We start from the raw sequence: 26,580 nt of genomic DNA on the forward strand, positions 1-26,580 counted from the left end.
AGTTAGAAAGTTGAGTATTGAAATATAATTGCAGAGACAATGCAAAGTGACATTGTGGCTTTTAGGAGTAGATATTCCCAGTCCAGGTATACTTGTGGTTCAGAATTTTAGAGATGCAGAGAACCAATAGTAAGATTCCTGGGGTGGCAAATGCCCTTCTTTTGTAAAGATACAGACCAGACTATACCTTCAATAGTTGCAGGACTACTGTGAGTGATACCTTTCAGTATGTCAGTGTTTGCCACAGTAGCTCACTTCTGTGATGATGAAACCTACATAGAAGTGGGCTTGATTCTCACAGGCTCGAGGCTACCATGGTGGCTGCTTATCTTGGCTGTGAGACAACTCAGTTGCCTTTAGGACAGGGTTTTAGGAAGATACATACTGGTACAGAGAATACAGAGCAATGACATTCTCTCTCCAAGCCAAATAAAACCATCCTGCTTTTCTTATGAAGTTCCATGGTGATTGCCTGCCCATTTCAGCAGAGGAATATGGATCCAGATGGCTCTCAGCCACTGAACAGCACTCCTTAACACCACAGTGGGATATTCTCTTTTATTATTGGAGGAATTTCATGACACTTAATGAGGTAGATCTGCTTTACAATGAGAACAGTTTACCCTGGAATATTCTGGGTTTCAAGAAAGGTTATCTGACCATTCAATTTACCATGCTGTAATCACAGCCAGTGTCCTGCCAGTCATAAGCTTTAGGAAGACAGAATTAAAGCGATTCAGTGACAGACTTTGTCCTTCTGTTAAAATATATTGCTCAGGATCCTGCTAGGACTCTTATATGAATCTTGGTCTCTGGATTATCATTCCATGAAGATGGTTTTTTGACTGGGCAGTAACTCAGGAGAGCAGGGAAAATCCTTCATATCAAGTCTTCTCACTGACTCCATATAAACAGTTTTTCCCAGAGCTGCTGCTGAGTTTCATTTGTGGCAGGTGATCAGTGGCCTCACAATTTTCCTAGGTAAATCTAAGCTGTCACACACTGCATGTGGAAAAAACTCTCTCTTTCCACTGACTCAGGAAATACTCCCTTATATAACCTCCCATGTCTTATTCATCATTATCCAAAACCTCCTAGAGCCCCACATTTTCTGCATGGCAGAGTCTGGCAGGATCATTAGGTTAACCTATGCCAAGACCCCTGGCAGTGTGGGTTCACTCTGCCTGAACTCAGCCTTCCTTAGGGAGACCACTAAGAACAGCTCAACACCAGTAATGTTGGTACCAGGGGGTGCTTGCAAAACCAATCATTCATTCATATTCCAAACATTAAACTTTCACAAGGGTGTCTAGGTTTGATCACTCAGGCTTCTGCTCACCTGCAGACTTCAAAATCCAGTTACAGATAAAGGAGAGGCTATTTTAATTCCCTTTAAGGTGACTGTGCATCTGTTGAAAAAGAAACTTTGAAAAGTTTAAAACTTTAAAGAGATCAATAACATCCTGCCCTCTACCCCTCAAAAAAAAAAAAAAAACAACAAAAAAAAAAAAACCACAAAAACAAAACAATAAAGAAAAAAAAACCCTAAATCAAATCAAAATCTAGAAATAAAAGCTAGCTTTGAAAAGAAAGTGATACCTGAGATGTGGTTGTCTTTATGGAAATTCATCAGCTATCCTCCTTCCTTCCCCTTCAGAGTCCTTATATGCTAATGGGAGTTGCATTTTTACAGTTTATGAGTCTTCCTAAGCACAGGAAGCATTAGAACCATCATCCCTTACATTTTGGGCTATTTCTTCAATAAAATAAGAAAGCACCTTAGATTTTGAATACTTCATGGAATGGATTGCTATTTGTCAATGCTCTCGTCTTTTCTCCCTTTTTATCCCAAAGGCACTGCTTTAATAAACCTGTCTGGCTCAAGTGCCTTTTGTTATGCCACTTCACACAAAAATCATGAAAAAAAAGGAAAGACCTAGTTGTTTACTGAAATAAAAAAAAGTTTCATGCAATACTAGCTATGTCTTTTACATAGAGTATAGAGTAAATATTGGAGATTCCATTAAAGGGTGATGATTTCAAAAATTCTGGTCAAGAGATAATTCTGAAAAGAGATTTTGTTTGTAAAACAATTTAGGGGCATCAGTGCATTGTGCAACATAGAAGACATCTGTGTTCATGTTAAAGGGATTTTAAAACATTTTTCTCCTAATCTTTTAAAAGTTAGGCCATCTTTCTTTGGTTCACCTTTCTCCAATCTGTTAATATAAAGACCAAGCCAAATCACTTCTCTTCATTCTTTTAATTCTTGTTGTCTACTAATGTTTAGTTTTCAGAATCAGAATCAAAGGATATACATTCAAGATGCTCTATCAAAGGCATTCCAAATAGATGAGTAGTTCAAATTTCCATATTTTTGCACCAGGCTGTATGTCTAGTCTGTACCACACAGTGCACAAAGTGATGGTTCTATAGCAGATTTTCAGAACAGAGCTACTTTCAAGGATAGCACTATTATTGTCAGAATAAGGTTCCATGATTTTAGGGGACTTAGCTGTAGTATTCAAAACCAGGATTCAAAGCATTACAAGATGAACAGGGAAAGAATGAAAAAAAAGGTAATTTGCCAAGCCAAATAATTTTGAAATACAAATTTAAATATGAATGTTTTATATAAGCCCTGCTGAGATCCTCCACAAATTATTATACATATTTCTAGCCACTCATTGGGGGAAAAAAAAGAAGCAAAAAATAGAGGTAAAAAAAGGAATAATTTAAACACATAAAAGTGCAAAAATAAAAGGTCAAGAAGGATGGTAAAGTGAGCAGGCAGGCTAGAGTACAAATTAAATATAAAAGAAGATGTCTTGTTTAGCCTGGAAAAAATGAAAGGCAAGAGGAGTTAAGACTGTACTGTATAAACTCAGCAGGTGGATATATGCCACAGAAGGAAATGAGCTATTTAAGAAAAAGATAATGTTAGCAAAGAACAAATTAGTATAAACCAGTCATGAATAAAATTAGACTGGAAATTAGAAAAAGATTTCTAAGTATCAGAGAAGCAAGGTTCTGGAACAGCCCTCTAATACAAGCTGTGGAGGGCAAACCACCTATGTAATGTTTAAAAAGAGCTTGAAATAAATGTTAATAGAGGTATCTTGTGTAGCTGTCTGCAGTGTGGAGGGCTCTCTCAGTGACCTGTCAGTTTTTTGCTGGCTTTATCCCATGTGGCTAAATTATTTGCTGTAAGGTCAGGAGGAAATTTGTGTAGACCTTGGTTGTCCTAGATCAAAGGTCAGTGTCACCAACTTGTGATTTTCCTTTTTTTCCATTATAGCTTTAGTTTTAAAGCTTCCCTTTGCAGAGGCTGCAAGGATTTATGGGATCTTCCTTTCTTTCCAGGACACAAGAAAAAGATGGGTGCTTCTAGCCTTTCTGGATGAAGAAAATTTAAAACCCTAAAAGTTTTTTAAAGCATGGGACTACAAAACACCTAATATTTTTAGCTAATCTTATCATTTGGGGCTATAAAATCTCATCTACTTTCAAATCCAGCTTCCTTCCCAGAACAGCTACTCTCTTCAAAAATGTATAGCATGTTATGAACTTATTTTTCACCCAACATAGAAAACCCTCTGTGCACCTCTCAAACTATTGCCCCTAGCAGGTCTTTCTCATCCCCTCCCACAGAAAGGACTGAGCTCTAAGATTTATTTTGCTGAGGCATGTGTCACCTGTGTCACCATGTGCATCCTTTAAGACAGCTCATTGACAGTTTAAACCAAAGGAAAAGAGGCTTTTAGGGACAATCGGTGAGGAAGTTCAGAATTACAGAATGGTTTGGGTCAGAAGGGACTTTAGGGATCATCTAGTTCCAAACCCCATGGGCAGGAGCACGTTGCACTTTCCATCCAGGCTGCACAAAGTTGAATCATTCCTTCTTATTTCACTGCAGGGTAGGGGGGAACCCTCTTCACCAGCAGCTCTCTGGTGGCACAGTCTCTTATCTCTGGGCACCACCCTGCAAAGGGTTGGGTGCCACTGAGAGTCACTGAGAGTCACTGAGAGCCTCTGGCTGCACTGAACCAGCCTGTGATGTTTGTGATTGGGCTGCTGGGTCAGTCAGCTTCCAGCCACTCTCCTGAGCTCTGCTGTTGTTGAGGTCAAATCCAGTGGAGTCATAGGCACTTTTGTTCCCCTGCCTTAGACTTGATAATGCATCTGGTATTATGTGTTTTTCACAAAGTTCTTCAACCAAATGGATCTTCTCAGGTTATTTTTTTTTTCCTCCCAATAGTGAGGCAGAACTTGGGATAAGCCATGTTAGTCAACTGCTTTTCTTCCTAGCATCCACTACACATTCTCAGCAGGTTAGAAACACAGTGACTTGTACCATATCAAATCTTCCATGGCTGTTTTGAAAGGTTGCTAATTTGAAAGGTTGGCTATAACTTTGGCACAGTGGTCAATGCTGAGGTGTAATATCTGAGGGGTTGTCTCCATAGCAGAACTCCACCATGTGTCCTGCCTAGTTACAGCTGTGTTTTTCACTCAGTGTTGTCACAGCACAGATGATGGAGCCTCCATTGTTCCAGCATCCCAGCCACTGATGGAGATGTGCTTTGACTTTCAGTAAATGTTGTATGCCTTGCAGTTCCATGGTAAATTCTTCAACAGATTCACTCTTGGCATTCTGGGGAAAAAAAGCCCAATTTTCCATCAATAATGTTTCCAGAGATCAAGTATTTAACAGATTTTAGCAATTCCATTCTACAGCTTTGCCTCTGCAGTTGCCTGGTTTCCAGCACAATCTCATCCCAGAAAAACAGGGAAGTGCCACTGCTTTACTCTCCCAGTGAACTTAGGTAGCAAGGCTGGGAAAAAAGAAAATCAGCTACCCTTTGAACATTTTGAACTGCAGTTCAGTACCTTTGCAGTTCAAAAGGGATTCTTTCCACTTGTTTTCAAAGCTTTGTCATCTCTGTGATTCCCATGCCATGCTGTCACCCTTTTAAAGACACTTACATAAAACTTACCTGCACAGTTCTGTCTGTAAAAACAGCATTTATTCAGGGAGAAGATGGTGAAAAACTGACTTAAATGGAAAAAGAACAGGTAAAAATAGACATAACAGTGTTTTTAATATTATATTATGACAATAAAAAGTACTGTATAATTAAAGGCCCCATTAGAAAATCAGGGTATGGTTTTACCACTGATTAAGGAAATTCTCCCACTCCTAATTAGAATGAAAAGACAGTAGAGTAAGAGGACTACTCTAAAGTGAAATCCTCCAAAAACTGGAACTGACATTCAAACAACCAAATGAAAATGGAGCCTCAACTCTGGTGACCAAACTAATGAAGGATGAAATAGACTGAAATATAACATTAACAGAAACTAGATTTAATTAATAATAAATTAATAGCACAGATATCAAAAATTAAAATGCTTCAAAAGATTTTCAAATACCTACAGCAAGGAGCTTACCAGAGAATCACCTTTTAATAAAAGCATTCAGAAAATGAGGCTGGAACAAGAAGAAAAAGTGTTCTTTGCAAAAAAAAAAAAAAAGTGATAGTGTGACAACCTTTCTTTTCAGGAAACATGCAAGAGGAGAGTACCTTCACTCTGAAGGAACTTAGAAAAGATTTCTGGCAAATCAATAAAAGAACTAGTAAAAGGTTGTCAGCAGTAGACAGTACTCACTGCAGAGGTCTAAAAAAACAATAAATTGTCTTATCTGTGATGCAAAAAACTGTGCTTAAATTTACCTCAGTATCAGAGAGGTGAAAGCTGACAAACATGGCATCAGGTTTTGGAAAGGATTCCAGGTTGATCTGAGAAACAATAGCCTTACATTTGTAAAAGGAAAATTGCAAAGTATTGTACAAAAGACTAGAATTGGCAAATACCTGGATAAAAGCAATGCAAAGTGAAAGGCTCAGCCCTTGCAATGACAAGCTATGAATCTGCATTTGGTGGAGGTCTTTGAAGGAGGAAAACTCCTGAGGGCTTTCCTGAAGACACAGGGATTGAGATTTCCAAAATATTCTTGTCAAAGTCCTGCACCAAAGGCTGTCAGAGCAACTAACTGGTTAGATTTAATGGGCTGGACCATAATGAGAGGTAGCTCAAAGCTCTGAGCAAGCAGTACAAAGAGCTTTGAATGTTGGAAGCCAGCACCTGTCAGGTCAGCTCTGGTTGACATTTTTCCCCAGGTACCAAACAGAGGCCCCTGTTTTACCCTGTAACTGAACTCAAACTCTTCCCTTCCCTTCTCCACATCTTCCTCTTCCTCTGAAAGGGGCCCAACAGACCTTTGGAAAACAGAAGAAGACATACGTGTCACAAAGGTAAAAAAAGTTCTCTCTTTATTTCCTCCCATCTCTGGCACTGGCAGAAGAAATTTGGCAGTGTTTCTTTTTGGCAGTGTTTCTTCCTGCAGTGCCCCAGCTGTAGCATGTCTCTGTGCTGGTGTGATGTTGGGTTTGTCCCCAAATGGGCAGTGCACAAGAGCAGGGTGCACACACTGGGATTTTTTACTGTCCTAGCAAGTCTGCTGGCGAGACAATACCAGTCTGTGAGGGTTAAAGCCAAAACCTAAACCAACCTGAGCAGCTGTGATGATGGCAAGGCATAGTCCAAACTGAGTGAAGGTGGTGTGCTGGTGCTTGCAGCTCTTGAATAATTGCAACATGAGAGCAATTTTGCAGTGACAAAAGTACACACCAGTTGATGAGGTAACGAGCTGGTGTTTGCAAGGAGCTAGTGAATATATTTAGAAGTGTAAAGGGTCAGCTAAAAGTGCATTTATTGTGGCCAATGCTGCAAGGCAGATGAATGTTTCCCCTTATTGCCACATTTATGTGCACATATTGAATAGTGGTGGAGGGCAATTTCAGAAGAAAACACAAAAAATTAAGTCCTGCCACCACTACACATTTGTTTGACCTCCATAAGCACTGGAGTTGCAGGGTTGAGTATGTAGCAGCTGTGATGGGGAGAGAGTGAAGGGAGAGTGGTTTGCATCCCTCTGCTCAAAGCTGCTGGAACAAGACTCCTTCTCCATGGCTATGAGGCCCTGATGAAGGATCTGCCCCTTCCAAGGAGGTCTAGTCCTGATGACAAGTGCCTTACTAAAATGTTAAAGGCTGTATACAGGAGCTGTAGGCAGGGAAAATCTTCCTTTCTGATCCCTTTTCCTTTTCTCCTCCTCATTTTGCATGTGAATTGCAGTATTCTGTGAGCAGAATGTGTTTCATCTGACAAAGACTCACCACTTCTTCAGCACTTAGCTAAAGCTAAGGGACCCTAAGGCCATTAACTTTGTTCTGCTGTTCACATTTTTTCTACATGTGCTTTTTGTTTGGTGAGGCAGTATCTGTTCCACTCTAGTTGGCTTTCCAAGTTTGGCTTTCACTGGTGCTTTCTCATAGATAGTTCTCTGAAGTGATGTGTACCTGAATAGATAAAATTATTAACTGAGATTAAATCACAAGAGAAAGCATCCTCCCGATCTGCATGTAATATAAATCAGCCTATCTACAGTTTAATGTGATAGAATGATAATACCACAAGACAAATCATCCATTTATTATTAGGAGAGAGGTAAAGACCATCCAAGTCTTTCTATCCAGGATTCATATTATTTATCAGTGCATTCCCACCCTGGAATCTGCATTCCTTCCTTATCAAGTGTTCATACTTCTGCTGCAAATCAGCAGATGCCACATAGGGAAAAAAAAGCCTGATGATTTGATAAAAGAAAAGATGCCTTGTACAAAGTGTAACAGTAACCTAAATTTTTCTGTGGTATCATTTGTACCTGAGCAGCCAAACCTCTGGTTAAAATATTCATATTCACAAATCATCTCACTACACTTTCTAGTGTGTTTCTGAATTTGAGTTTTATCTCCTACAATCCCCTACAGCAATGCATTCTAAAATGTAATTATGTGTTATGAATAAAACGTTTCATTTATTTTGAATTCTTAATGATAATTTAGTTTGGTTGTCAATGGGTTATGTGGATGTGATAAATCAACAGTTTTTCCCTGTTATTTTTAGTTATATCTTCTGTTGTCTAAGCTGGTTTATTTTTGTGTCCCTTCATGTGAAAGCTGTTCTAAACCACTGATTTGGCTTGTTACATTTCTCTGGAGTATTTCTGGGTCTCCTGGATCAGCTCCAGTATGCTTTTGTTGCCACCTTCCTGCTCCTGGGAACCTGTGCTCTTAAAAGCAAGAGGCAGATGATAAAGTCATCTCATATAATGATGGTAAAAAATTTTATTCTCTATCCAGAATCCCAAAGGATTCTTACAGCAACTTCAAAAAATACCCACAGGCTCAGCAAGTCTTGACCACATGGCTCCCAAGTGTTACTGAAGGCAAAACTAAGGAACCTCCGGGGTTATTCTCAGCAGTAGCTGAAAGGCAACTTCTTCCCAGTCCTTCCCAGCACTTCTAGTATTTTACTGCTGCTTAAAAATGGGAATCCAGATAGTTCAGTTAACAGGTGTGTAAGTCTTACCTTATCCAAAGGAAAATGAAGGAGTGATTAAAATGTTCCTTTGATAAAGATTTTTTAAAAGTATGCTGCTCTGAACAAATTTTCTCCAGCTCCCAGTGCCCTTCTTGCATCTCCTTGTTAAAAAATACATCATTAATTTTTATGCTTTAGTTGTTGTTGTTATGCGCCATATTTGTGAGTTCTGGTAGATCACCACAGGTGAATTAAAAGCATTGTTTAAAACTGTGCTGGTTGATGATACTGCACAACATCCTGTTCCAGATATCTCTTCCCATTGAGAATTTGTCAAATTCAAGAACCTGGAGTCAGCTGTGAAATCACAGGCACAAACATTTAACAGCACTCGGGACACAGCTTTGGTTTGGACTCCTATTCCACGTGAAAAACTGTCTGGGAAGTGATGGCCTGCAGTAAACCATTTTGGGTGGGAGGATGGTGAGGAGCCTTCAACCACCAGAGTTCCTGGCAAGACATCTCTCAGCAGGTTGGTTCCCAGAGAGGTGATGAGCTCCAGGCTCTGCATGTGCCAGGGATCTCTTGGCTGCCCTGGCTTCAGCAGCTGCAGCATTCACACAAGGTAACTCACCAACCAGTGGTTAAGCCCAGTGGCAGATACTAATAGCAGCAGCCTCTTTCCATTTCTCAAGTCCATTTTAAATTAATAAGAATGTTCCCCTTCTGTTTTTCATCCACAAAGAGGTCCCCTTCGCATATTAATTTAATGTTAAATTGATGGATTAAATTATACCAAGCTCAAAATCAATTCTGCACATATTCATTAGAACGGACTAAATCCCTTAGTAAGGATAAAGCACAGAAAATGCATTTAGAGACACTGATAAGTCCAGGTCCATTATATGTCATTTTAAACAAAGAGCAAAAAAAAGCCCCTTTGGAGACGCTCTATCAGCTATTAAACAGAGACATTGCATGCACAGGGAGATTGATGATTAGCATTTCCATTCTCAGAACGGCTCTCCCTGGGCTGATGATAACAAGTAAATGCCTCTTCATGTCTTTGTCACAGTTCACAGAGAAGCAGATGCCTAGACTAAGCTCTTCTCCTTTGTCTTGCCTCTTGTGCAATCAGTTAACAAGTGCAAAAGCACAACAGTATCCGCTGTTTGCTGGAATTCTTTCATCTCTGGTCGGATCAGGTGGCAATTTTACATATTTTTCTTTCTCATACTGGTCATTGCTTTTGCAAAAGCTCTCCCATTGTAAGCACATTCCATTACTCACTAGCATGGGAAGTTTCTCATTTGATAACATGGGACAGACCATCTTCCACGTGGCTGCTGTCCAGGAGAGCCCTTCTGGTCTACAATATCAAAGCCCAAATTCAAGACTCTCTGTAGCTTTTGACATTCCAACACTCAGCTTTGAACCTGAATCCAGATCTCATAGACATCCTGTTTCTAACAAGGAACAATCTAAATCCAAATTCTCTAAAATTGAGAATTTCAGGAACTTCTGCTCATCTGCACCTAAGGTATGTTACCCACTTCTGCTTCAACAAGTTTGGGACTTTTCTTGAGACTTTGCCTCTTTCTGAAGTCAGCATCTACCATGGAAGAAATGCTGTTCTTTTAACAAATACTAGGCTTGTTTGAGGGAAAAAACTTCATTTTCCAGAACAGATCCGTTAGGAACAAGTAAATCTCAAATGCAGGCAGGACTATCTCATGCAGAGAAGAGAGAAAGGGAAAAGTAATATCAACAAATTGTCTAAGATAATTGTTTGGGTTTTCTTAGTCTTTCTGATTTGGAAACAATTATACTAATTTTATTTTATTTTATTTTATTTTATTTTATTTTATTTTATTTTATTTTATTTTATTTTATTTTATTTTATTTCAAGCTCCGATTCACATTTGATGTCATGAAACTGGAAAAACTTTATTATTCTAGTCCCTGCAGCTTCTCATAGGCTGAGGATCATTACCAGAAGTGTAAGATATTCTCTCTCTTAATATTCTTTAGTTTAGTCTGCAATTATTTCTAGTTCAAAGGTGAAGACAAGAGACTGTAACTATGTACAAACAGACAAGAATTATAATCGAAGTATGACAACATTTCTAAAATCCTGCATGTTTTCACAATGTAAATTCAATGGATTTAATTCCATTTCACAGATACTGAAGGTCATAGTGATCAGCTTTCCAGCTCATTCTGTATGAAAACAGATTTGATAGGAAGGGAGAAGCCACAGAATATTGTGTGCCTTATATCAGATAGCAAAGTAGTTACAGATATCTTCTTTTTTTATGCATGATATTTTAAATTTCTGTGAGAAAAAGCACAACAACCTTTTGACTATTGGGCAACTTTCTGGAAAATTGTGTGGTATACCCAGAGTTGAACATTACATTAGATGAAATATCAAAATTGCTAGCACAATTTTATGCCTAATCCCTGCTGTGGGAAGTGAAATTGTGACAGATGGTTGCTGTACTCATTACCCCTTTATTCAAAATGAGTAATGATTCACCATTAAATCCCACTAAAAAGAATGTATCTATTCATGTAACAAGGTTTATTCAGTGTAGCCAAAGAATCTGGTCTTTATTTTGTCAAGAGCTTTATGTTTCAAATCCATAAAGTTGAGCTAATAGTACTCATTTACCTTTGCACCCAAGGCTGGGGACAACTTGAATACAGAACCTGTTTTCCCTGTGGTAAACATAATTGCCTGTCTTTTGTACAGAAAGTAAGGATATAATAAGTTTGATGTTAGGCAGTAAGGATCCCTCTTCTAGGCCTAGTTCTAATGTCAATTTGTTATGAAATAAGATGGAAGTTTCTAAAGTTGACCTCAGTGAAAGAAGAAGATGAACTTCTGTCTTATAGCTAAAAATGGCAGGGAAATTCTCATTGAAAATACTATTTGTGACAAAGACAGGAATAATAAACTTAGATCATAGGATTTCATGGCACATTTGGCCTTATTGGATTGAAATGTTAATGAAGAAAAAAACATTCAGTTTATTTTTATATTGAGAAAAAAAACATATTTTATTATATGTAAAACACATTTGGAACTTTTCAATTTTTTTTTTGAGAATTGGCTAAAAACTAATCCACATTTAATTCATACTGTGTTGCCATAATATTTAGTACTTCTATTAATTATTTTTATCAATTGAAATATAGTGGGAAAGCAATTACTTTTGCTAGAGGGTTAAATTTTGATTTACAAGCAATAGCTACTTATGATTTTATGTCTTGCCATAAATATTTCATTGTTTATTCTCAGTGGGTAAATATATAATCTTTTTCTAAACATACAGGCTTTGTTGCTACATTATGAGGGCTGTTAATCACTTGGAACTGGGTTTGGTTAAACAATTGCTGTTAAAAAAGTTGGAGTCAAAAAATTTTCTTTCCAGAAACCAACCGGAAGCAGACACAGCAAATGTTAAATGGATGAGGAGAGGAGAGGAGAGGAGAGGAGAGGAGAGGAGAGGAGAGGAGAGGAGAGGAGAGGAGAGGAGAGGAGAGGAGAGGAGAGGAGAGGAGAGGAGAGGAGAGGAGAGGAGAGGAGAGGAGAGGAGAGGAGAGGAGAGGAGAGGAGAGGAGAGGAGAGGAGAGGAGAGGAGAGGAGAGGAGAGGAGAGGAGAGGAGAGGAGAGGAGAGAGGTTTTTAGGGTTAGGATTATTAGTAAGAACTTTTTTTTTTTTTTTTTTTTTTACACTAAGAATTTTCATTTGAAATTTAGTATCTACTTGTAAACAAGTAAATCAATGAGTCACAGAAATTAAAAAAATCTCTTTCCTCCCACAAACTTGGTGTTTCTGAGGTTTCAGTTCATTTATTCAGAAAAAGTAGTATTTCACGAGCAGGTATTTCTTCTGAAAGGAGCAGGCTGTGCATTTTCAATTTCAGAAATCAGATCAATATTCAGTGTGTACAAAGGAGTGTATCTTTGGATTTTCTATTTGAAAACAGTACATTTTGGCTTGTCTCACCAGGGCCCTTGGATGCTGAGTGCTGCAGCATTTAGCTTCCAGGCAGTTTTGCCTAGTGAAGCTCTCAGCTGTGAAGTAGGCAGAAGCAGGTTCTTTGCAGAAAACACAGCCAAACTAAAGAGTCTGGGAATGGGATTTGCAGAAAGCAGCATGCCACACAAGAAGCTGGAGCTGCTGAGGGAGGCAATGCTGGTAGGAAGGCTGTAGGTTAAGTCCTGTTCCTCACAGGATTCTTGATGTTTATCTCCAGTTGTTGTTATAACCAAGACCTTTCTCCTGGAATTAGGCACTGAGGTTTTCTTCCAAACATTGAGGATGGTGTAGTCCTTTCTTTCCCAGCAAAGAAGTGGCAGAGCTAATATTGCAGTATCTCCTTCTTCTCTGCTCCATTTCCCCTCCCTCTCTCTTTCTATTCAAGTATACTTATGGTTAAATTATCTTCCATGATCCATGCAAGCCAGGTTCAAGCCTCTCTTCACAGGGATATGTCCAAGTCCTGATTTCTTAGTTTATATGAGTCAGGCTAGCACGTGAAATGAGCAGAGGATGTCTTACTTATAAATCTTGGTGGTACCCTGAGCAATATCAAGTAATTTGGGAGTATCATGGCTTGGTCACTTGTGCACATCACTCACATTTCTGGTGATACAGAATCTGCTATTCAGCACAAGCAGGTAACATGATTTAATCCCCTACCTGATTTTCAGTCTGAGTTGAGTTAATTCCTGTTTTCTTTCATCTGCTTAAACCGAAGTGCAGACATGAATGTTTATGGGTATGTTTATGGATATTTGGCTAATGTGGTAATTTGGTCATGCTTTAAAGCAATAAGTCCCCAGTCACTTGTTAATGAAAACAGTGTTTATTCTTGTCTTTATGTTGTGGATTAGAGGAGGGTGGTTGGCTTGCCCCCCTCAATGGTCAAATGCCATATCAATATCCCAATATATATATATATATAATATATATATATATATATATAATATATATATATATATATATATATATATATATATATCATATCCCAACTCTTAAATGTATTTATATATATATAAGTATAGACACACCTTTTATAATACCAACTAATCAAATATTTGAGGGGTTTTGTTAGAGAGTTCAATGTAAATTTTGAACAACTGAGACAGCTGTATTTGCATCCTCTGTTGAGGTGGATACTTCTACTTAATATAAATAGAACACTTGCATCTTTCAATTTCAATTATCTCCTAAAGTTTCTCCTTTTTATATTTTGCTTTTCCTTCAGGCTTGTCATGTTATGGTAGCTGTGTTGAATGATGATTTATTGATCAAAACTTACATCCAGCAATGCTTTGGGCACGTGGTTACCTTGGAACACTGTCAGGAGTTCAACTGGAGTCAGCAAGACTGCTTGCTGTCAGTAGAGCTCTTTGCAAAATTTGGGAAAAAAATAGATCAGTCTAACTGGCTCAGCTCATGCAAACATTTTATACTGTGAGGACACAGGAAAATGTGCAAAAAGGTCTTGCCCTCCTAATATACTTAAGACTAGAATCTATCTCCTGTGATGATCAGTGAATCCTATTGCAATGTTCAATTTGTTATTTGAAATGTCTATTTATAGATGTTTCCCCCCACACAAATATCTGTCATGACTCAAACCTGGGAAACTCGAACAGTAAATATTTCCACCAATATTTAATTTTTGCACTGTATTTTTCCATATTTTATAAGTAACCTGATTCTATAAGCAGTGGGAGAGGCAATACTCTTCAAGCACATTAGTCCTGAATCCCTTTCCTGGCAGTCATTATATTGGTCCCAACAGACAGTCTTTGAGATTCACATGTTAGTTTTGCTGATTTTTTCCTGATATTTTAAGGTCTATAGGAGGTAAACTGTGTAACACTGCTTAACACAACCAAAAGTGACAGACTCATGATGCTAGTACTGAAAAGTCCAAAATCACTGTTGAACATTTTCTACCTCTGCTACCTTCCCCTTTCACTCCCAAAGTTTCAGCAATGTCATGTTGCTTGGTACAGATCTCTCTCTTCCAACACTCTCTGCAATAGTTTCTTTTTTATCCCACAGGTGTCAAACATAAAATGCACACACTACCAAAGGAAAGGCTAACAAATCCCAGGACTTCCTGCTTCCAGACAGATGTCCTAACTGCTAGGGTATGGGATTCCTTCCTGCCATTCAACTTTACCTTCTGGGACTCACAGTGTCCCAGCACCAGTGGGAGTGGATGACTGCACTCTACAGACCTGTGGGATGAAGGTCTGGGCACACTGCTGGCATGCAGAGGAATTATTGTTAGACCAGGAGATCATTTCAACCCTAGTCTGGTGCAAAAAGTAGTGATTTTTTTTTTCCTCCTGGGACCATACTTGCAATTTGGTGCTTTGGTGACTCACAAATCATTGTTTATTGAAGGTACTTAGATCAACATAGTTCCATTACATCCAAATACCATCCAGGTGGTCAGTGATTCAGGGCAGCTTCCATGTCTGCAGGACCACAGCAGGCTCCATCCTTCTCCTAGTCCCTGGAGCTGCCTCCTCATCAAGTTTGTGACTGCACAGCAGACCTTTGATTGCCAAAGGTGTTATCCCTGCTGGGGCCAGGTTCTGAAAACATGCTCTTCCTTCACCATGTGGCTTCCCTACTTAAGACATTCAGTTTTCCCATCAAGCTCTTTGCTTGAGGCTTCTTTTCTTCTGGCTTTCTCTTGAACATCTTCTAGCAGCCAAGGTGAAGAACAAACACGGGTTTCTGCCAAGCCATGCAGTAGCAGCCTCTTTTTTTGCAGGATAGCTCAATGGCTAGTGATGAAATATGCTCCTTCTGCTCCCTAGGAGGTAGATGTAGATTAGACAGCTGAATCACTTACTGTGAAGCCAGTACTCACTTTTATACATGAATGCCATATCATTCTTTTTAGCAGTCATACCTCTCCTGGCTCAGTTAAGGCCTGGACAAGTCATAGAATTATGGAACAGCCCTGGTTGGAAGGGACCCTCAAAGCTCATCTAGTCCAACCTTTCAGTGGAAAGGGAGCATAGAGGAGATTATCTAGCACCCTGATCAACAGCACCTTGAAAACTGAACTGTGGGGACTCCACCAAATCACTCTGCTGAGGGCAAGTCACTTTAACAGCAGCCAGTTAACATAGGATGAGTATCAGAACTAAATTCATGGAAGAGGGAGATGGGCAAGTTAGGGCTCTCCTGAGCTTCTGGATGGAAAGGGATGCAGCAGTATCTCCCCTACCAGTCAAAGAGCTCCAAACTCCCAAAGAAAGGGGTTACCCAGCTTGAAGGACAGTATCTGCTTTACTTTCTTATTCTCAGTTTTTAAGTTTTGTTTCTTTATAAGAGCAGAGTCCTACCTGCCCTTGCACTAGAGCATTTTTCAGGGGGAGAAGCTCTCATGCAGTGGGATGTGGCAAGGAGAAGAAGGGCAGGAGAGGCTGGTGAAGGAAGCAGGATACCAGCTAGGCATGATCCAGAGGCAGCCCTTTCTAGGGTCTGGAAGGGCCTGCTTGAAATTTGCAGCACTTCAGAAAGCCACCACATTGACTGAAACAAAGATTGGAAGCAGAGATTGCTGCTGCAAGGACACACTGGAAGTTCCTTCTCGTCCTTGTATTTCTGTTCTTCTGCAACAAAGGAGTAGAGAGGAGGTCCCCTTACAGCTGGTGTTAAAATTTAATTTCCCTCCTTGTTTAAAAAATCTATAATACCTTGAATCATTGAGGCTTTCTAACATTTCCTGGCAATATTCTAATTCTCATTATAATTAGAATTAGGTTGTTACATAGACTTCTAGCAAGTACCTGAGTATTTAGACCTTAACAGGATTTGAGACCATTAGACCTTGCATAGGGAAGAATCATGGAACCCATCTACAATAATTTGTGATGATTTGAGAAGCAAGATCTATTAATTTTCTGCTGTGTTTCTTTTCTCATTTCTATGCTGGTGATTTACATGATGGATTTATTAATCTAAAAATGCATTTTAAACCAGCTTATATTAAAGTAAAAGATACAATATTTCTGAGATTGTGTTTAGTTTCAGATATGTGGGTTTTTTATCTTCTGAAGCTGATTCACATTTATTGGCCCACACTTTCAAGTCCATTTCTGACTGATGCAACTACAAAAGCAGGATAACCATCAATTGATTCTGACAGTTCATTTCCTGATTCAATCCTGACTGTAATCATACTGATTTGATGCATCACTTGTTGGCAGGAACATGATTCAGTATTCAATCATAATGCAATGTTTTGATGGAAAGTTCTCCACACATATATAAAATATAATTGTAGTACAATGTATTTAACTGTCCATTGCTGTTGCAAGCATGTGTTGTCCTAGGATTTCTCCTAGGAGCACTACCTTGACATACTGAATGATAATAACTGCCACTAAATCAGGACAGCATTAACATCACTGTCATTTAATGTGGATTAATTTAACTAGTGCTAATGCATGTAAAAAATAATTAACCAGAAGTTGAGTATGTATAAAAGGTATGTTTTAGCCTTTTCAACAGATCAGCTAAATAAAGGTAAATTCTGTAAAGTTCACTCATTGTTCAATAGACCTTAGTGAAGAGTAAAAGATTTCTGAGGTTCACTTCTCAGGAAGACCTCACGAGCATCAATCAAAAATTTTTTGTTCATTTTGGAAATGAAAACATGTCTACTTGCACAGACAAATTCCTTGTCTTTTATTTTCACTATCTGTGAATGTTTATTTCCAAGAGACCTTATGAGAAACAAGTAAAAATTTGGTTACAAAGATGCAGAGTAACTGAAAGTGTGAAAATAGGAAATATTATTTACACAGTTCTGTTTCTGAAAAATAGTCTGAACAATATCTTCAGCAATGCAGTGTCAAAGTTTATACAGCCCATGCTGAACACGTTGATATTCTCTGGTTTTTAGAGTCTTAATTTACAGTAACTTTCTTTTCCAGCATAAAGAGCAAACAGACTAGATATATTTAAAAGCTAGCTTATGTCTCCTCAGTATTTATATTGCATGTAGAAATTTTTGTAATGTTTATATTGCATATAAAAATCTTTGCCAACCAGTCTCTTCTTTGGCAGTCTATGGGGCTGCATTTTCAGCTGGGGCATGCTGCTCACTTTGCTTCAGTGTGAGATCAAGCCTTACATATTTTATTTAGGAAAAAATTTTTGAAGAGAATTATGTTAATAAATGTTGAAGAGACTAGAGAAAGATGTATCAGGGGTTGAAAAAGCAGAGCTAATGAGTTTTGACAGGTTAACTTTCCTGGAATTTGCCTAGGGTATCCCCTCAAGAAGTAGATGATTTCAAAATCAACATCCTTGAATGAGCTTTTGCATAAGCTTTACCTTTCTCTCCTAAGTGTTACAGGGGGAAAAAAGTTAAGTGTCTGTAAAAGCAAATAAAGAGAAATTTTAAGGGAAGATAAAGAGATCCAACAGCACGCTCCCAGGGGAGATGTGAAAGGAGTGCACAAATGAATCTTTCTGTAGGCAAATGGAAGAGAAATTTTGTCTGGTATAACTAGCAGTGGGTATAGCTGGTACTCATAAGAATAGCATGGTGCCAGCTTGTCTATAGCTATCAGTACATATATATTGCAGTCAGTATGAATGTGACAGCCAGGGAGTGCCCTGTGGTAGAAAGAAACCTAAGCCAGCTTCAAACTAGTTAGCTTAGTAGCAGCAGGCATCTATTGTGGCAGAACAGACATGGATGGAGTCTGCAAAATCAACATTGCAGGAAGGGAAAATTACCCTGAAATCTAAAATAGCCATAGAAATTAAAGCTTAATAGAAATTTAAATGGAAATAGTGCCTGCTGTTAAGGAGAACAATTCAAGGTAGCTCTTGGTCTCAAGCTTCTGTGGACCCTAATAGCCTATAAATGTTTTGGTGCTGGCCACCAGCTGTCAGCAGATGGATCTGGCTGAGAACTCCTACGTGACAAATACATGAAGATATTTGCAGAGATACTGGGCTGGCAAAAGTTGAACAGTTTTCACATCTACTTGTTCTGCTCTGTAACACTGCAGTATCAGTTAACTTGCAGTAGGCAAGTTAACCAGCTGTGTCCCATCTCTCAATCATTTGCATCCATTGTAGGAAGTGAGTTAATATGCAGAATACTGCTAAAATAATTCATCAACCTGAAACCAAAAGCTCAAGCACAGCCTCAGAAATAATAAGATATACTTCAGTTTAATATAAATTGCACTTAGCTGCATTGAAAACTTCATAATCACCTAATTTAAAGCACAGCAACACAGGAGAAAAATCTTTCTAGACAGCTATTTAGACTGGTTTTCTCTGACATTAGCAGAGATGGAAACTGATGGAATGGATCTAAATGCCTCCTTCCAAGCCACTGACTCTAATGAACATCCCAAATCCACTTCCAACTAAGCACCTTCCAGTTATAATATTGAATTACATTTTGGTCATTTTTTATAAAAGATGAGAAATTTAATTGAGGCATTTTATCACTACAGTACGGTATCTTATGAAAAGAAGTTATTAAAATCCAAGTGCACTCTGCTCCAGTAGAAGATTTTGAAAAATTAGAAATTTTGGAGCATCTCAAATCTGGAGAGCCCTTGAGACCGAGTCCTGCTCCAGCACAGTGTCTGCTCCTCCTAAGACCAGCCTGCAATTGCTACTTGGGAATTCTGCTGTAGCATTAGGTCTGCAAATATGGGAGGGGTTAGCAAAAGGGAAGTTTAAATGCTTCCCAAGCTGCTTTTGTATGAGCTGTGATGTGTATAAGATGTGATTTAAAATCTTTGTCACAAGTTCAGTTTAAGAGTGGCAGCGTCCTTCTGAATCTACCCAGTTTTTTAGAACGGATTCAGCAGTAATTTTCAAGTTCTACATTCGCCCACCTGGCTTGCTGGCAATGTCTGATCATTTTTTTAAATCCTGTCAGACCACCTATAGAAAGCTTTTCCCCCCTTTGCTTGGGGAAACAGTCACAAAAGTAACACTTAAAGTGCATTGATTGATAAAAACTGTTTTATGGCAAGTCAATTACAGGCCCAAACAAGTAAATCTATTCCAGTCAGCTTCAGAACAGCACTCAGGTTAAATCACCAAGGTAGTCACTTGCAGGGGTATACACTGTTATCTGGCTGGCAAAGACTGCAGTGCTGTGAACCCTGAAGCCCCTTTAAAAATGAGCCCTTAAAAAATCCCCACACCTGTGTTTATGGCCTGCAGTAAGACTAAAGCACAAATTAAATGCTCCTTCAAATATAATGGCTTTTCTGCAGGCTGTATTGGTAGATCCTTTAGGGTCTGAGAAGACACAGTGCTAACACCCCTTCCATTGCTCTTGATGAGAAATTACGGAGGAAGGCATTATTTGACAAGAAGCAGTCACTCTGTCCTGAAGAAAAACAGAATGGCAAAGGAAGAGATGGAGGGGGAAGGCTTTCCTGGCTGTCCAGCTTCCATATAGCTGATTCAAACCAAATTGCTCTGAAATATTTTATATTGTTTGGAGCTCTTGCAAGTTGGAAGGCTGGATTTGAGGGTTTTGTTTTGTTTTGGGTGTCTGCTCTGCGCAGCAATTTACAGTCAATTTATCAAGCACTTTATGCAACACAAAGGCTGGGAAATTCTAGTTAATCTGCCACGTAATTACTGCCTTACTAACTATTACATGGTGGGTTTATATCCCAAGCATCCCTTGCAGGCAGATGAAGGATATTTTGGCCCCAAATCTACAGGACTGTCAGTAGCTGGGGTGGAACAAGCCAGTGCTTGGGCTGTGACACTGACAGTGTAACACAGGCTTGTGCTTCTACAAATTTATTGCAATGACAGGAGAAAAAGACTGATCTGGGGTATATTCCTACACCAGGAAGATGTAACTGGATATCTATGGAGAGCTGAGCACACACATGTATTTCCCACAAATATATGTATTAGCAACATTACATTTAAAGATTAAAAAAATATCTATAGCAGTCACATAAGACTTCATTGTCTGCGTTCCAAAGCACTGTCTCTGTGGGACAAATTATTTTTTAACTCTTTTAGACCAGTGATTCTGTGTCATTTGAAATGAAAAAAAAATATTATCTTTCTTAGGAACATATGTATGAAAAGTATCCAAATAAAGATTTGTACCAAAAAATTCTAAGAAATCTAAAAAGTCTGGTTTGAATGATGGACGATTCCCATAAAAATTATTTGTATAAATATTTTTTCAGACACAGTTTTGTAAAGTTCTAATGAGTGATCTGAATTGCTGTGTTGAAAATATTGCAAAAAGTGCATTAGAAAATCTACAGCCTATTTTTTTCTTTACCTTCTAGGAATTAATACTAAAATATAAAACAGACATGTTTGTCTTTAAAAAATTAAAATTTTAGTTGCTACACACAAACAGAATTCTTAAATTAAAAAAAAAAAAAAAAAAAAAAAGAGCTAAGTTTAACTCTTAGTTATGCCACTTTCAGAAAATGAAGATTGTTGAAACCAGAGCATTCTTTAGCCACCATCTCCAAGGCTGCTGCTCTTTAAAAAAAAAAAAAAAAAAAAAAAAAAATTAGTCTTTTTAGCTATAAAGCATTTCTATTCTCCACTGGCATCCGTCTAACAGACAGAACTGGTCCTTCAGCAGTCCTGCAGTTTAACACAGTTAGGTCTTGCCAGCTCCTCTTTCTGCCTCAGTTTGGGAGCAGTGACATTATCATTCCCATTTCTCAAAGCAAGAGCTCCACCATTTGTTGGCCAGCAGCAGTGCATCCTTCCACATGCTTCCAAGGGAGGGAGACAAGGAAACAGAAGCCAAAGTTTGCCTAGCAGGGTGACATTTCAGAAGCCATGCATATACTCATTTACTAGAGTTGCTTTTGCAATATACAGAGAGCTGTAGAATTTCTGCTCCCAAAACACTCTCACTGCAGGACAGAGTCTCATTTTTCACAGAGCTGAGGAGTGGGAGTAGGAAAGTCTGAAGAGGAGAAGGGCACAGAGATTTGTGCATGGCTAAGCAGCACATGGCTCCAGAAAGATTCAACAGCACCAAGGAAGGCACCAAGGAACTGGAACCACAGAGGGCTGCTGGCACTGCCGTGCCTGAGGTACCAGCACCACGGACACACATATACCAGTTACAGTGGGAATTCCCCAGTTTTATGGCATTTGGAATTTCCTGTTTTCAGCTGGGGTAGATTTGATTTCTGCTCAGTAGCTGTTACAGTGCTGTTTTGAGGGTTTGGAACGAGAATGGTGTTGATAACACACTGATGTTTTGGTTTTTGTTAAGTCGTGTTTATCCTAAGTCAAGGACTTTTTTTCCTTGTCTCGTGCCAGTGAGGTGGCACATAAAAAAACAAAAAACCCTAACTGTGAGGGAACATAGCTGGGACAGATGACCTGAACTGACCCAATTTACTTTATTTTCAATTATTAAACTGTTCTTATCCAAAGATACAGGTTTTACTTCAATTTTCCTCCCCATGCCACGAGGGTTGGGGGTGGGGGGGGAAGAAAGGACAGGTTGAGCCAGTGGCTGTGTGGTTTTGTCTCCAGTTGTGTTTAAATCCATGACAGTTCTTTCTGGCATCCAATGTGGGGCCTGAAGGGTTGAGATAAGGACAGATCCAACCAGAGAGTGTTAAAAGAAAATTGTTATAAATATTCACTCTGTTGGTTTAACAGCTGCTTAAAATTTGGACTTACTTGCTCTCATACTCACAGCATTTTGTCTGTATTATACCAGTTATACCTTATTTGCAGTAAGTGCTCTCTGTGGTGTGTTTTGTAGGATAAGGCCCATGATATGACAGTGCAACTGTTTGGGACACCAGTCTGGGGTATGCATTCAGTGTTGCAGGAACCTTTGTGCTTTAGGAGTCTTCTACTCAAAACAATTAATAATCACACCTTTGGTGTTTTCTCCTCAGAGGAACAACCTATGGGAGAGATAACTTCCTATTTTTTTCTTTTCTCATTTTTTATATCCTTGTCCTCCAGGCTGATTTCTGTAGTCTAGAAGTTCAAAGATTTTGAATATCCTTTGACTATCCTTGAAACCAAACATATCCTTGAAACCAGAACAAGTGTCTATATAGAACAAAAATTAAAGGCCAGCAGATGTTTCTATTTTTTTTCTTTAAAAGTCCATTCAGACTTTAATAAAAAGTCCAGATTGCAGAAACTGCAATCTATGAGGTTTTAAGTAGAATTAGTGCAAATATGGTGTTTCCAAGGAAGAGTGATCTCAGGATAGATCACAGAATGGCTTGAGCTGGGAGGAACCTCAAATATCATCTACTTCCAACCCTCCCATCATGAGCTTGGACACCTTTCACTAGACTAGTTTGCTCCAAGTCTCATGCACCCTAGCCTTGAATGTTTACAGGGTTGGAGCATCCACATTTCCTCTGGACAGCCTGTTCCAGTGGCTTACCACCCTCACAGTAAACAGAATCATATAATGTAAAATGAATCTCCCTGGGGTAGTAAATGTGACTGAAAAAACATGCAAATAAATACCAGGTTAGGCTTTGAGCAGTTTTCTAAAGTGCTGGCAATATTATAATTACCAAATTACAGAATTTGTAAATGAAATGGTTGGTTTTGAGACATAAGGAAGAATTTCATTCCAGAATAGAAGACCCAAAGTGCACTTTCTGCCTTTTCACACTTCCAGGTCTTGTGCACCTGTATTTCAGGACCCTACTTTTATAACCTTGTATTTTCATCAAAGAACAGGGATTGCTGCAGTGATCTCCTTGAACAGCTCCAGTGCCAGGCACCACAGCCACAGTCACTCAGAAATCCAGATATTTGACCAGCTAACAAAACCATGATGTTTACCAGGCCTGAGCCACACAACAGGAGTCATGGGTTTTCATTCCCTCAGTAGCTTTTGTACACAAAACATATTCCTATCCATCTTATACACTGTGCCTGTGTAGATTGAACTTCTCACGTTGTGGCATGAACATGGATGGGCTGTGGGGCAAGAGACACAGAGGGGCAGGGGGATTATATCCCCACTCTGATCCATCCTGTCTGTTCTGCCTTTGCAGGAGTGACCCATGTACCTTCCTGAAGTGCTGTCTGTTGTCTCTGTATTTGTGCATTAATGTGTATGTGCTGGTGTGTCTGTGTGCATGGACAGGTTCTGTGCATAGTACTGTGTGAGGATGGAATCATAACCTACTTACATATCATGCCTTGTTATATGCAACACAGGATGTTATAAGAGCCAATCTTCAAATAAAGTTCACCAGCAACTTGAGGCATGTTTATTTATGAAGCCTTAGATTTATTCACAGGGGTGAAGGGCTGCCTGAGCTGCTGCCCCCAGGCTACAGTGCCTGTGGTGTGATCATAGTGCCAAAGGACTCCCACTCTGGCCAGGACTGTGTCCTTTTCCAGGTGACAGTCTCCCTTGAGACATGAATAAATATTTAATGTATTCATTCTTCTTATGACATAATTGAAGCATATTTGAAGCCCACATGATCAGAGATTCAAAAAGAGTATTTTCAAATTCAGAATAAAGCCCAAAAAATTGCTCTGCTTTTGGAAATCTGTTCCTCCTTCAGTGAGAAGCTGAAGAAACTCAAAAGAATTGCATAAGCTTCTCGAAGAAAATTAATGAGAAAACTCCTACAGAACTATCTTCTCCACAATTTAAAAAAATGATAAATGCTTTCTTTGGGTATTGAGTTCTGAAACAAAACTAAAATATCCATAAAATCACAAAAGATTGTAATACATTACTAATTCAGAAAATTTAATAATACTCTACAAAGGAGACAAGTGTGATTAGCTTGAGAGTGCTTACAGGTTTCTAAATGTTTAAAATTACAGTGGTTCCTGTGATAAGAATGGAAAAAAAGTCTTCATATTTTAAAAGGCATGCCAAGACTTCCTGGAATCCTGGAAAGGCTTCTAGATGCCGACAACTTTTGAATCTATGTGTGGACACCTAAATTGTTTTACCATTCTGGTGCAGGAAATATATAGCAATATCATCTTTGACTTCTCATTTGGACCTTCAAGCATAGTATTCTGCATTTTTTAATACACAGCAAGGACTCAGAATTGTTCTCACAAGACTGGCAGGTAACTTAAACTTGCATAATATAGTATCAGAACAATGCATTTATTACCATAACTTACTAATAAATAAATCAGAATATTTCTGGAGTCAAATTTTTTTTGTTATTCTTTTTTTTCCCCTTGGGAGAAGGAGAAGGGTGGAATGTCACACTGTGTGACAAATGAAAATGACCTGAGCCCTTGTGCTTTTATGATCTGTCAATATCTTTCTGGTAATAAGATGCCCATAACTGAACACAGCATTGCAAGAGCATGTCTTGCATCCTTAAACCACATAAAGAAAGATTATTAGCTCCCTGCTCCAATACAGGATGGGGTGCCTGGTGAATGCAGCCCAAAACCACATTGACCTTTCTTTCACAGACACAACATATTGGAAGTTCATGTCTAATTTGTTACTTAATATCCCTTGGGATTTTTAAAATTGGACTGGAAAAGGTACAGAAAACTATGAGTCTCACTTTAGCAAATGGTGGAATTTTTTATTTTAAAAGATAGTTCCTGTTCTGGTTTCTCTTATTGTTGCTTCAAAGTAACAATTTTATAAATATAAATCCACGCTGAATAACTAATTGTTCTATTTCCAGTGGATTACTTCATATGACCCAAATCCTGATTGCTTTGGTAATATGAGGAGAGGCTTAGTATCAAAATTACAAGTCCAGTGCATTAAGTAACCAGGAGCTGACTGAAGACTTCCAATAAATACAGAGGTAAGATATAAGCAGTGAGTAAATAATATTTCGGTAATCACAGTTTCTATTAAGTATGTAGGGTTTTTTAATCACAAATTAATTAAAGAGACAAGTAAGATAATTAAAGAGATTGTATTTTTTTATAAATTTAGCCAGCTGAAAGTTTTTTTTCAAATGAGCATGCATCTCTATTAACTCCTCTTGCTGAAGCCTGAGTGTTCAGGGACATGAGACGGTCCCTTGTTTAATGTTAGGAGAGCCTGGTGCCCTAACTTTGTATCCCTAAAGGCAGTGTGTAATGCAGCTGGAATGCTAATGGGTGACATGCCGCAGGAAAAAGGAAGCAGGTTATCATATTTGGGACATTGACAACTCAAAGTGTTGGGTGATATTAAATAACAATTGTCACTTGACTAACAGGATAGCATTAGAAAAGCCAAGTCCTGACCTGTAACTAAGACATGTCATGCCCAGAAAGTGAATTAAGTTCGAATGAAATGTCCTGAATACAAAAAGAAAACCTCCCAAACAACAAGATTCAGGGTAGGTATTATAAATATGGAATAATAACCAATTTTATCTCTGGGGTTACACACACAGCTCTGCAATGGTCAGTCCATCTCCTTTCTTATTGGTGTCACTGCCCATACCTTCCTCTCAGGAGACAGAAAACAAAAGACACAGTTCTACAGAGCACAGAACTGTGAGGTGTTGGTTTGAAGCATATAGACAAAGCAGGAGAGCAGAAGCAGATGTAAGCCCCTGTGAGCAGCACCCAGCCCGGCAGTGGGACACACTGGGACACAGACAGGGCAGCACAGAGCGGCTGGGAGATCTCTGTGCCCATGATCCCAGAGCTGCCACCTCCCCTGGGGGAGCCATTCCCCACCCAAGGGACCAAAGAAAGCTTCCTGCCTGTGGGAAGAAAACAGCTGCAGTGACCAATCTGCACCTTGTTGTACCTGGTGATTTAGAGCTCTACGACCATCTTCTGATGATATCGCCGTGTACAAGAGGCTCCTAGACACACCTTAGATTGCAACTGGCCTTTTAGTACTGATCATTCATAAAGAAACTGCACAAGCATTAAAACATAAAAGACTTTATTTCAACAGAACAAAATTCCAGTTTGGGGATTTTCTGGTATGATTTTTTTTTGGGGTTTTTTTGGTGAGATTCATTGTCCCATAGAGTCAGACTAATGTCACTCTGTGTGTGCACGTGTGTGTTCCCTTATTCTTGGTTTTATTTTACTCTTCTAACTACTTAATGTAAGGAAAGGAGCAGGACACAGATAATATGAGCAA

The sequence above is a fragment of the Oenanthe melanoleuca genome, chromosome 2 (assembly GCF_029582105.1).
Source record: "Oenanthe melanoleuca isolate GR-GAL-2019-014 chromosome 2, OMel1.0, whole genome shotgun sequence".
Classification (NCBI taxonomy): domain Eukaryota; kingdom Metazoa; phylum Chordata; class Aves; order Passeriformes; family Muscicapidae; genus Oenanthe; species Oenanthe melanoleuca.